This window comes from Octopus sinensis, linkage group LG3 (genome assembly GCF_006345805.1).
Source record: "Octopus sinensis linkage group LG3, ASM634580v1, whole genome shotgun sequence".
Classification (NCBI taxonomy): domain Eukaryota; kingdom Metazoa; phylum Mollusca; class Cephalopoda; order Octopoda; family Octopodidae; genus Octopus; species Octopus sinensis.
Genome location: NC_042999.1, coordinates 120,575,095 through 120,583,897, shown reverse-complemented (window position 1 = coordinate 120,583,897; position 8,803 = coordinate 120,575,095).

Genomic DNA, 8,803 nt, shown 5'->3' with positions numbered 1-8,803 from the left:
ATTTTTGATACCTCAAGTCAGCTACCTGATCAAAATGTTGAAGATTCTTCAAACAACGAAAGAGCACAACACTAAAAACTTTTAGTTTGTAACGTATAAAGTAAACAAGAATACAGGATAAACAACTTTGAAGAATTTAACCGTATTATTATCAACATATTATTAACTCGCTATGTCAATGACTGCAGGTTAATAATCTAGACGCTAGAAAATGTATTGATGTAACAGAAATGATTGTACCGTTAAAAAGAGAGCTAGTTTCCACTAATTTTGTAAACTAATTCTATCAACTATTCCTTTATGGTGGAGGCACATGGCCTAGTGGTTAGAACAGCGGACTCACGGTCGAGGGATCGCGGGTTCGAATCTCAGACAGGACGATGTGTGTGTTTATGAGCGAAACACCTAAGCTTCACGCGGCTCCGGCAGAAAGTAATGCCACAACTTTCTCTCACTCTTTCCTCCTGCATCTTGCAGCTCACCTGCGATGGACCGGCGTCCCGTCCAGGTGGGGAACCTATACGTCAAGAAACCGGGAAACCGGCCCTTATGAGCCAGGAATGGCTCAAGAAGGAACAAACAACAACAACAACTATTCCCTTATCAAGATGTTCTGTAAAACCCCTTGGACTAGTTTAACCATTAAATTTGTTACTTACTTCCAAATCAACTCCGCAAAAAACATTTGCGAAGCTATTCTCGCCACAATGTGCATACATATGTCAATTTCGATGACTTTTTATATTCTTTCGGTTCAGCTAAGTTATTTTGTCCTGTAATATCTTTTATAATTTTCATAAACACTGAAGTCTAGAGTTATCTTTTGTTGTTGCCAAATACGTCAACCTGTCGTTCTCTGTAAGGATCTATTTACTCCATAAGATCACAAGATTACACGCCATTTCCATGAAAACAGCCGCAATAGAATTTGGCGACTACTTACTAGTCTGTTGTATTTCCAACAGCAGAAAATGAATGGATTTAAGAATAAAGAACCGCCACCTTTATCACTTTGACCCTGTGTTGTTTTTATGCTTTCTATCAATATCTATTCCCATTTATTTCTGTCACTCTATATTTAGCAGACACGCTGTATTTATCCGTTCGTAATTTCAATTTTTCTCATCGCAATTTCAATGTTCCATAAAGAAAAGCCTTAAGAATATACTTCAGACAGTTTATGCAACATATTCTCCTGCAGCAGAATAGCTATTATTTCAAAGGAAATAGTCTTACCCTACAAAGTGAAGCCAAAAGATTATCAACTGATGGAACGACTCACCAACGTCGACAATCTATTCTTCTGCTCTAACATATGACATTGGCAGCTATATTTCAAAACCTAAGTATATCGTTAGTGCAAAACATATGTAAGTACCGCTGTCAAATATACGGGATGGTATGGCATATTTTCTATCGAATATTTTAGGATGCATAAAGAGAAGATCATTTGGTCGGTTGATAAGTCTTAACTCAACGATATAATGATTGGTTTGCATAATTGCTTGGCCGTTGTATGTCAAGATTCTGTAAGACAATGGTTCTAGCCTTCTGTACATCCCTCTAATACAATCACTAAACACATATTTCTTGTTCTCTTCTCATCCCTGTTGTCTACAGCGTCTATATTAACACACAAATATTTGCATGAACATATTTTCCAGAGCTGAAGTTTCCTAGAATACTTTCGTCACTCACAACCTCTTTCTGCAGTTACAACAATTCTACCATTCTGTAATGAAAGGCAAGGAATTTCATGCAAGATTCTTATCTTATACTTACTAATAAAAATCACGTTTCTGGTTTGCATGACACTACAAAACAGATTTGATATCACAGTACATTGTGCGTAATGCCTTAAACAACGACAATAATAAACATTTACACTTAACAGTAATATCTTGTATGTTTCATCAGTTTTAGTCATTAGACTGCGGCCTTGTTAGGACACGGCTTTGAAATTTTAGTCAGATTAATCTACCTCAGTAGGCCTGGTAATTATTTTATCGTTTTCTTTTGCCGACCCGCTAAGTTGCGCGGACGTAAGCATACCAGTACCGGTTATCAGACAGTGGTGGAGCCAAACAAAGACAAGGGTGCGCGTGCACATACACACGCACAAATACGACGGGCTTCTTTCAATTTCCGTCTACGAAATCCACTTACAAGTCTTTAGTCGACCTGAGGCTATACTAGAACACATTATACTCAAGGTGTCACGCAGTGGGACTGAGTCCGGAATCGTGTGGTTGGGAAGCGATCTTCTTACCACACAAATACGTCTGTGTCTATAGGTTAGAATAAATAATAAGATTATAATGATATGTCGATGATAATAGTGTTTGATGGTCATGAAATTGTTGATGATGCTGAAGCTAAAAACAATTCAATATAAAGATATGTGACATCGACGAAATATTTGAGTCGATAAAGAGAAATTCACAAATAGACGGGAGATAGAAGTGATAGAGTACAAAACGTACAAATCAATGACCAATAGTTGAAAGAAATGAAACAATTCTCTTGAATTATCTTACAGAATCAGAACATTGGAATAAGATACAATCAACAGAAGAAACATTAATATTTAAGAGAAAAAAAATGCAAAACAGAGTTAAATTGGAAAAGTCAAATAATAATTTAAAGAAAAGGACATATGGAACAAAATTCTTGAAAGGACAAAATGTTAGTAGTAATAATAATAATAGTTTCAAACTTTGGTACAAGGCCAGCATTTTCGTGGGAAGGTGTAAATCAATTACAATGATTGCTATGCTTCACTGGTACTTATTTTATCGACTCCGAAAGGATGAAAGGCAAAGTCAACCTCGGCGGAATTTCAAGATAGAACGTAGCAACAGGCAAAATACCGCTAAGCATTTCGTTCAGTGCGTTAACGATTGTGTCAACTCGTCACCATAATGATAATAATAATGGCTTCAAGTTTGGCACTAAGTCCAGAAGTGTTAGGAGGAGAGCAAGTGGCTGGTATGTAATATTATCGAACCTCAAAGCACGAAAGCTAAACTTGCCGAAATTAAATAATGCTAAACAACCTCTAACACGTATTTATACTACTTCAAGTCAAGGTTTGTTTTCCTCTTCTTGTGTTCTATGACTTAGCGAAAACAGTACAGTGAGGTACTAAAATAGTTTGCTTAATTTCCTCTTAAACATAGACTTAAGCCTAAAATAAAATTATAGAAGATTTCTAAAACTTGTACCACGAAACCTGAATTTTTTCTTGATTATACTGTCGGTACAGCAAAGTAATTTTCTTCCATTCATGAAATGGAAATATTTCATGACATCAAAATTAACACGCACGTGCTCACAAACACGGACATTTATACATTGCAGCAGAAAGTAAAAACACTGGTGATTTTAATTTAAGTTCCGTCTTCAAGGCATATCGTACACCACCCCCACACATACGCACGCACACACGCATACGCACTCATGCACGCACGCACACGCACGCACACTCATATATATACGAATATACATAGACACATATATGTATATGTAAAGAAATAGTGATAGAGATAGAAACTAAATGATACAAAATCATAGAAAAGTTATTTTTTTACCTATTTTTTTCTCTTCAGGAAACTTTGAAATTGATAAATATACATTTTCCACTTCATTGTAACACATTTTTTTCTTACATTAGGAAATGACGGGACTTCTTCGTTTCCACTCCATCAATAAAAATATGTATCTTCGCAGAAGCAGATATTTTCTCAAAAGTGAAAGTATTTAGTCTGTACCGATGCGGTGAAATCCGCTTTGATGTGAAGAGAAATTGTTCTTATGAGCTATTATTTTAATATCCGCTGAGTAGGACACTTGATAATACAGGAGCTTCATGACATGATTAAGAGATTGTTTTTCTTGGAGACTTCCGTTCACAATGATCATTGCGAGTGATAAACGTTCTTGATACCGCTACGTAGGCATCCCTGCACGATAGGAGTCTTCCCTAAGCTTTACTTTATTAACAAATGCAGAAATACTCAGATGCCACGAAGTAAGCTTTAATATCCATGCAGGAAAGTATCATATCACGTATATTTGTTGTTAATTGTTCCAAGTCTCTTGTTGACTTGCGTTAATTAGGAATCTAATTAAAGTGTTTGATAGATCCAAATACAATAATGGCAACATAGCACGCGATAGTATCTAGCCGGCAGTCTACTTAATATAATTTTATTTCCCTGTACTAATAGTTTCATCTTGGGTGAAAGCACACACAAACTGGTGTGAAAACCATTTGCTTCTGACAATTCAAATACCTTCACATTCATAAACCTTGAAAATAATGCAGAAATGTCTTAATTTCAATATTGCTAGTGTAGTGTATTTAAGAAGTGGTTTTGACTTCTTTTATATTGAGGAACCAAAAGCTTGTGAAGCGAAGTCTTCAACACTCCATAATGTCTGCACTGATCTTAAACGCTACAATGCTTATATGATTGTGAAAAAAGTTTCAAGCTTTTATTTTATATAAATGTACTTTTTGTCAGCTTTTCACAGAATACACAATTAGATGTAAGTTTTCTATTTTCAACATATTTTTTTCTGCATTAGATGTAATAGACCTAGGAGGCTACAATCCTGTAAAATAAAATAAATGTTTAGTTTGGGGTCATAAGATTGGGGTGTACAATTAGTTAAAGATAGGTTTCCGTGTTCAGTTAGATTTACGGGCTTGGCTTTAGGGTTAGATTGTTGATTTTGAGCCTAGATTTCGGGTCTGAATTTTTACCTAGATCCGAAAACTTCATTATCCAAGGCATAAAATATTTGCAATGCATTTCTTAACAAAATACAAATTAAAAAAAGAGTATGTGCATCTTCATTAAAAATCACATATAACACAACACAGAGCTCCTCAACAAAAGCATCTTCAATCAAATTCTTTTTTAAAATTTGTATTTTATTAAGAAATGCATTGCAAATATTTTATGTTTTGGGTATTGAAGAAGTACCTAGCTAGTTCTTGTTTAATCGATCATGAAGGGACGAGAGACATTATCAACCTCAGTGACATTTGAATTCACAATGTAAAACCGGGAGAAATGCCGTTAAACTCCCACCACGTTAACGATTCTGACAGCTCGCCGGTTTCAGATACATACAAATATAATATAAGCGTAACGAGTTGATTTTAGTTGTGTGTACCAACTGACTTTGACTCTACTTTAAACTGTCTTACTGAAAGAATTGGTCAAAATATTGAAGACTGATGACTAAACAGATATAATTTGTGATAACCTAAAAGTCTACAACACAGCTGCTTGAAAATTCGTCTGAATATTTACAATCAAACTATTGAATTCAAATTTAAAGTCAAGAAAGACACTATTAAAAATAGTACTAGAAGTCAATAATATTTTAAAGCTTCGTTCTGTATAATCAGAAGCAAAATCAATATTTGTAAGAAAACTAGCATGCCTACAGAAAACTGGAAGGACCTAAAACAAAGAAAGCTAAATCATTCATAAATACGAATGCATCAGACATCAGAGAACAGGATTATCTTAAGAAACACACACAAACACAAACAACACACATACATCTCTGCATGCAGCACGCCACTCTTTTCTTTTATTCTCAAACTTTTAACATTCTGTCGCTTCCTCTCCCTCTCACCAATAAAGACATACAATATTAAATATAATACGTCGTTAGTTAATGAATAGTACTATAAAGTCAACAACAGATAGAATAGAGAACGAATCTGCTGCACGGACAGATCTATGTTAATTTTAGAAAGATTGATCTGGTTACTCTGTTTAAAGGCTTTTAAAAAGCATCAACAGAAATATATATACATAAACGTGTCCGTACGTGCGTGCGTGCGCGTGTTTGTAATATAAATACACACATAAACACATATACATGTATATTCATACATACACACACATATATACATATGTAATGAGTGAAAAATACACACACACATACACACACAACACACACACATACATATGAGTGAGTGAACGAACGAAAGAAAAGATCACTCAACACAATTAATAGGCGTTAGACGTATAATTTAAAACAGTCTGATTCGGTTCTGTGCGTCTTAAAGCTTCGCAGGCCCCTAAGAGGAGCCCTTCTCTTTCAGTTTTCAGGTTGTTGTATGCACAGATACAAGAAGTCCAAGATGGCTACCGGAAGACAGGCTGCTTTTGGTCAAGGCAGATCACATGTGTTATGAAAGAATATTATCAAAGAAAATCAGTTGCTCAGCGACAGCAGTTCCATTACAAAAGTGAATTTCTTTGACCGCGTGGCTGGACAAGAAGATGGAGGCGCCTAGGTGCCTGCATTTGGTAGAAGTAAGACTGGTGGTGAACGTGTGAATTTGTGTGTGTGTGTATGTGTGGTGCCCATACATACACACACATAAATATATATATGTATGAATGTAGGTATGTTATTGGTTGTATGGGTGTGCGTGTGCATGTGTATACCTCTGTGAGTGTGTGCGTGTGTATGTGTATGTGTGTGTGAATATGTGTGTGTGTTATATCTTGTGATTTATGTGTGTGTGGCATTGTTGTATTTATGTGTGCAGGCGTGATGTATGCTGGTGTAGATGCATGTACCTATACGTATAGGTGTGTGGATATGTGTGTAGGAGTGTTTGTGTGTACATACATGTGTGTATGTACGCATAGGAGGGTATATGCGGGTGCCAGTGTGTGTGTGTGAATAAGTGTGCGTTTGTGTATGTACGCACGTGTGTGCGTTTAAGTGTTAATTCACATGCACACGCCCAATATGTGGAAACGAAATTAGAAGTTTGCAGGGGTTGCATAAGCGTGCGTGGGTCAGTCGGCTCAGGTACTAGTTGTCGGTGGCTGGTAACCTTTTCCTGGGGAGCAGCTAGTGCAGGGGAATCAACTAATGTTAAGCTAGTATATCCGGATAGTCGGCAGCCAGTAATTTGCATCTAACCAGGAGGATACATCTCAGGTGGCAGCAATGGGATAGTTCATATTTCAGGTTGACAGGTACTGCGGGTTGACGGTCGATATGCACTCTTTCACGGCGGCAGAGCTGTCAATTGCAGGTACCGGGTGAATAAGGCAGCGCCCTCATGACGATAGATATTTCGATGCTTTATCTTTCATTCCGAAGATCACTGAGCATCCAGAGAAAGCTAGACAAAGATGTGGAATTCTCCCTATCCCTGCATCTGAGCGAGTTCATGTGATGTGTGTATTTTCCCTTGAAGTCGTTGGCTATAATTTCCATATAGTTCCTTGTCATGACATCAGATGGCGTGAGAGTCTCACAGTAGACTAGAGCCCTTGAGAGGCAGGATCCTCCTAGATAGCAGCTAGTGGGATTACGGCCAAGAGCCGATAGGGAGAGATTTGTGTGGAGTGCTTCTATTTTGCAATGATGCTTTGGATAGGTGTTTGTTCACCGTGACGTGAACTTATATGGAGGAACTTCAACTCCCATTCCGTACACAAAAAGGACCGGAAAGAAAAACGTATTTTGGTTAAATTCTCAATTCAACCTAAAAGTTTCCACCAACTTAACTAAGAGCTTTTTGTATATTAAGAACCATTTTCGGAGGGAAGCACTTTTAAATCAAAAACAGATATCCAAGCTCTAAAGCTCTTTGACACAAAAGTATTAAAAGCTCTTTAATCTACATAACGTCATGGTGAGCTACTCTTGCTTAGATAACGGAAACATTGCTTCTAATATTGCACGTTACAACAGATGTAGATATGCACCTGCACGCCTCCCGATCCTAACCTGTAACCTCCGAAAACCTAGTAGCTGCCCTGTCTCCAGGGTTCGGACAATTATTGGTACTACTGCTACATTTTTCATCGACCACAACTGCTTAAATTCCCAAGCTAACCTGTCATATCTCTCCCAACAATTCTTTCTTCCTTATCACATACCTTGTTGTCAGCTGGACAAGCTATATCTATGATCCAGCATAGTTTGTTTTCTATCTCAATTAAGACTATGTCTGGCTTCCTATTCTCTGTCTCATGGTTGCACTGAATCATAAAATCCCAAAGGATCTTTGCATTTCAATTTTCGACGATGCCTTCAGGTTTGTGGTCGTACCAATTTTTTACTCTGTCAAGTCCATACCTTTTGCAAAGTTTCCAATGGCTATATTGTCGTGGCGTCTCTTATATTCCTTCAGAGCGAGTGACGTACATTGGCTGCTAATATGCCATACGGTTTCTCAGTTTTGTGCACAGATTCTGCACTTATCACTTTCTGCTGTGTTGTTTATTCTATTTTTTGTATTTTATGTAGATTGTTCTTAGTGGTTGCTCTTGGGTAGCACATATTAGAACTTCCGTTTCCTGTTTTAAATCACTTTTAGTCATCCACACCCATCTTTTTTCTGTGTCTGTCTTATTTTGAACATCCCTATGAAATTTACCATACCTCCTTTCCTTTACCCACCTATTTTCTTTTTTATTCGTCTTCAATTTCTTCTATAATGCTTTATCTTTGCAATCTTTCATCCTATACAAGTCTGACCTTCCTACTTCTAATAATAGCGGTTATGTGGCATTTTTACATACCATGCTATGTTGTTTTCTTCTGCTCTAATGCTGTGTTCGCATCCAATAAGTCCTCTTCCCTCTCTTTTTCGTGCTACATACAGTCTGTTTGTGTCACGTTTTGGGTGGAGTGACCCATATCAGTTTGCAACTTCCTCGTCTTTCTGTCTAATCTGTTTAGTTCGTCTACTGTCGATGCGATTACCCCTGCTCCATATCTAAGGAATGACGCTACCCAAGTGTTG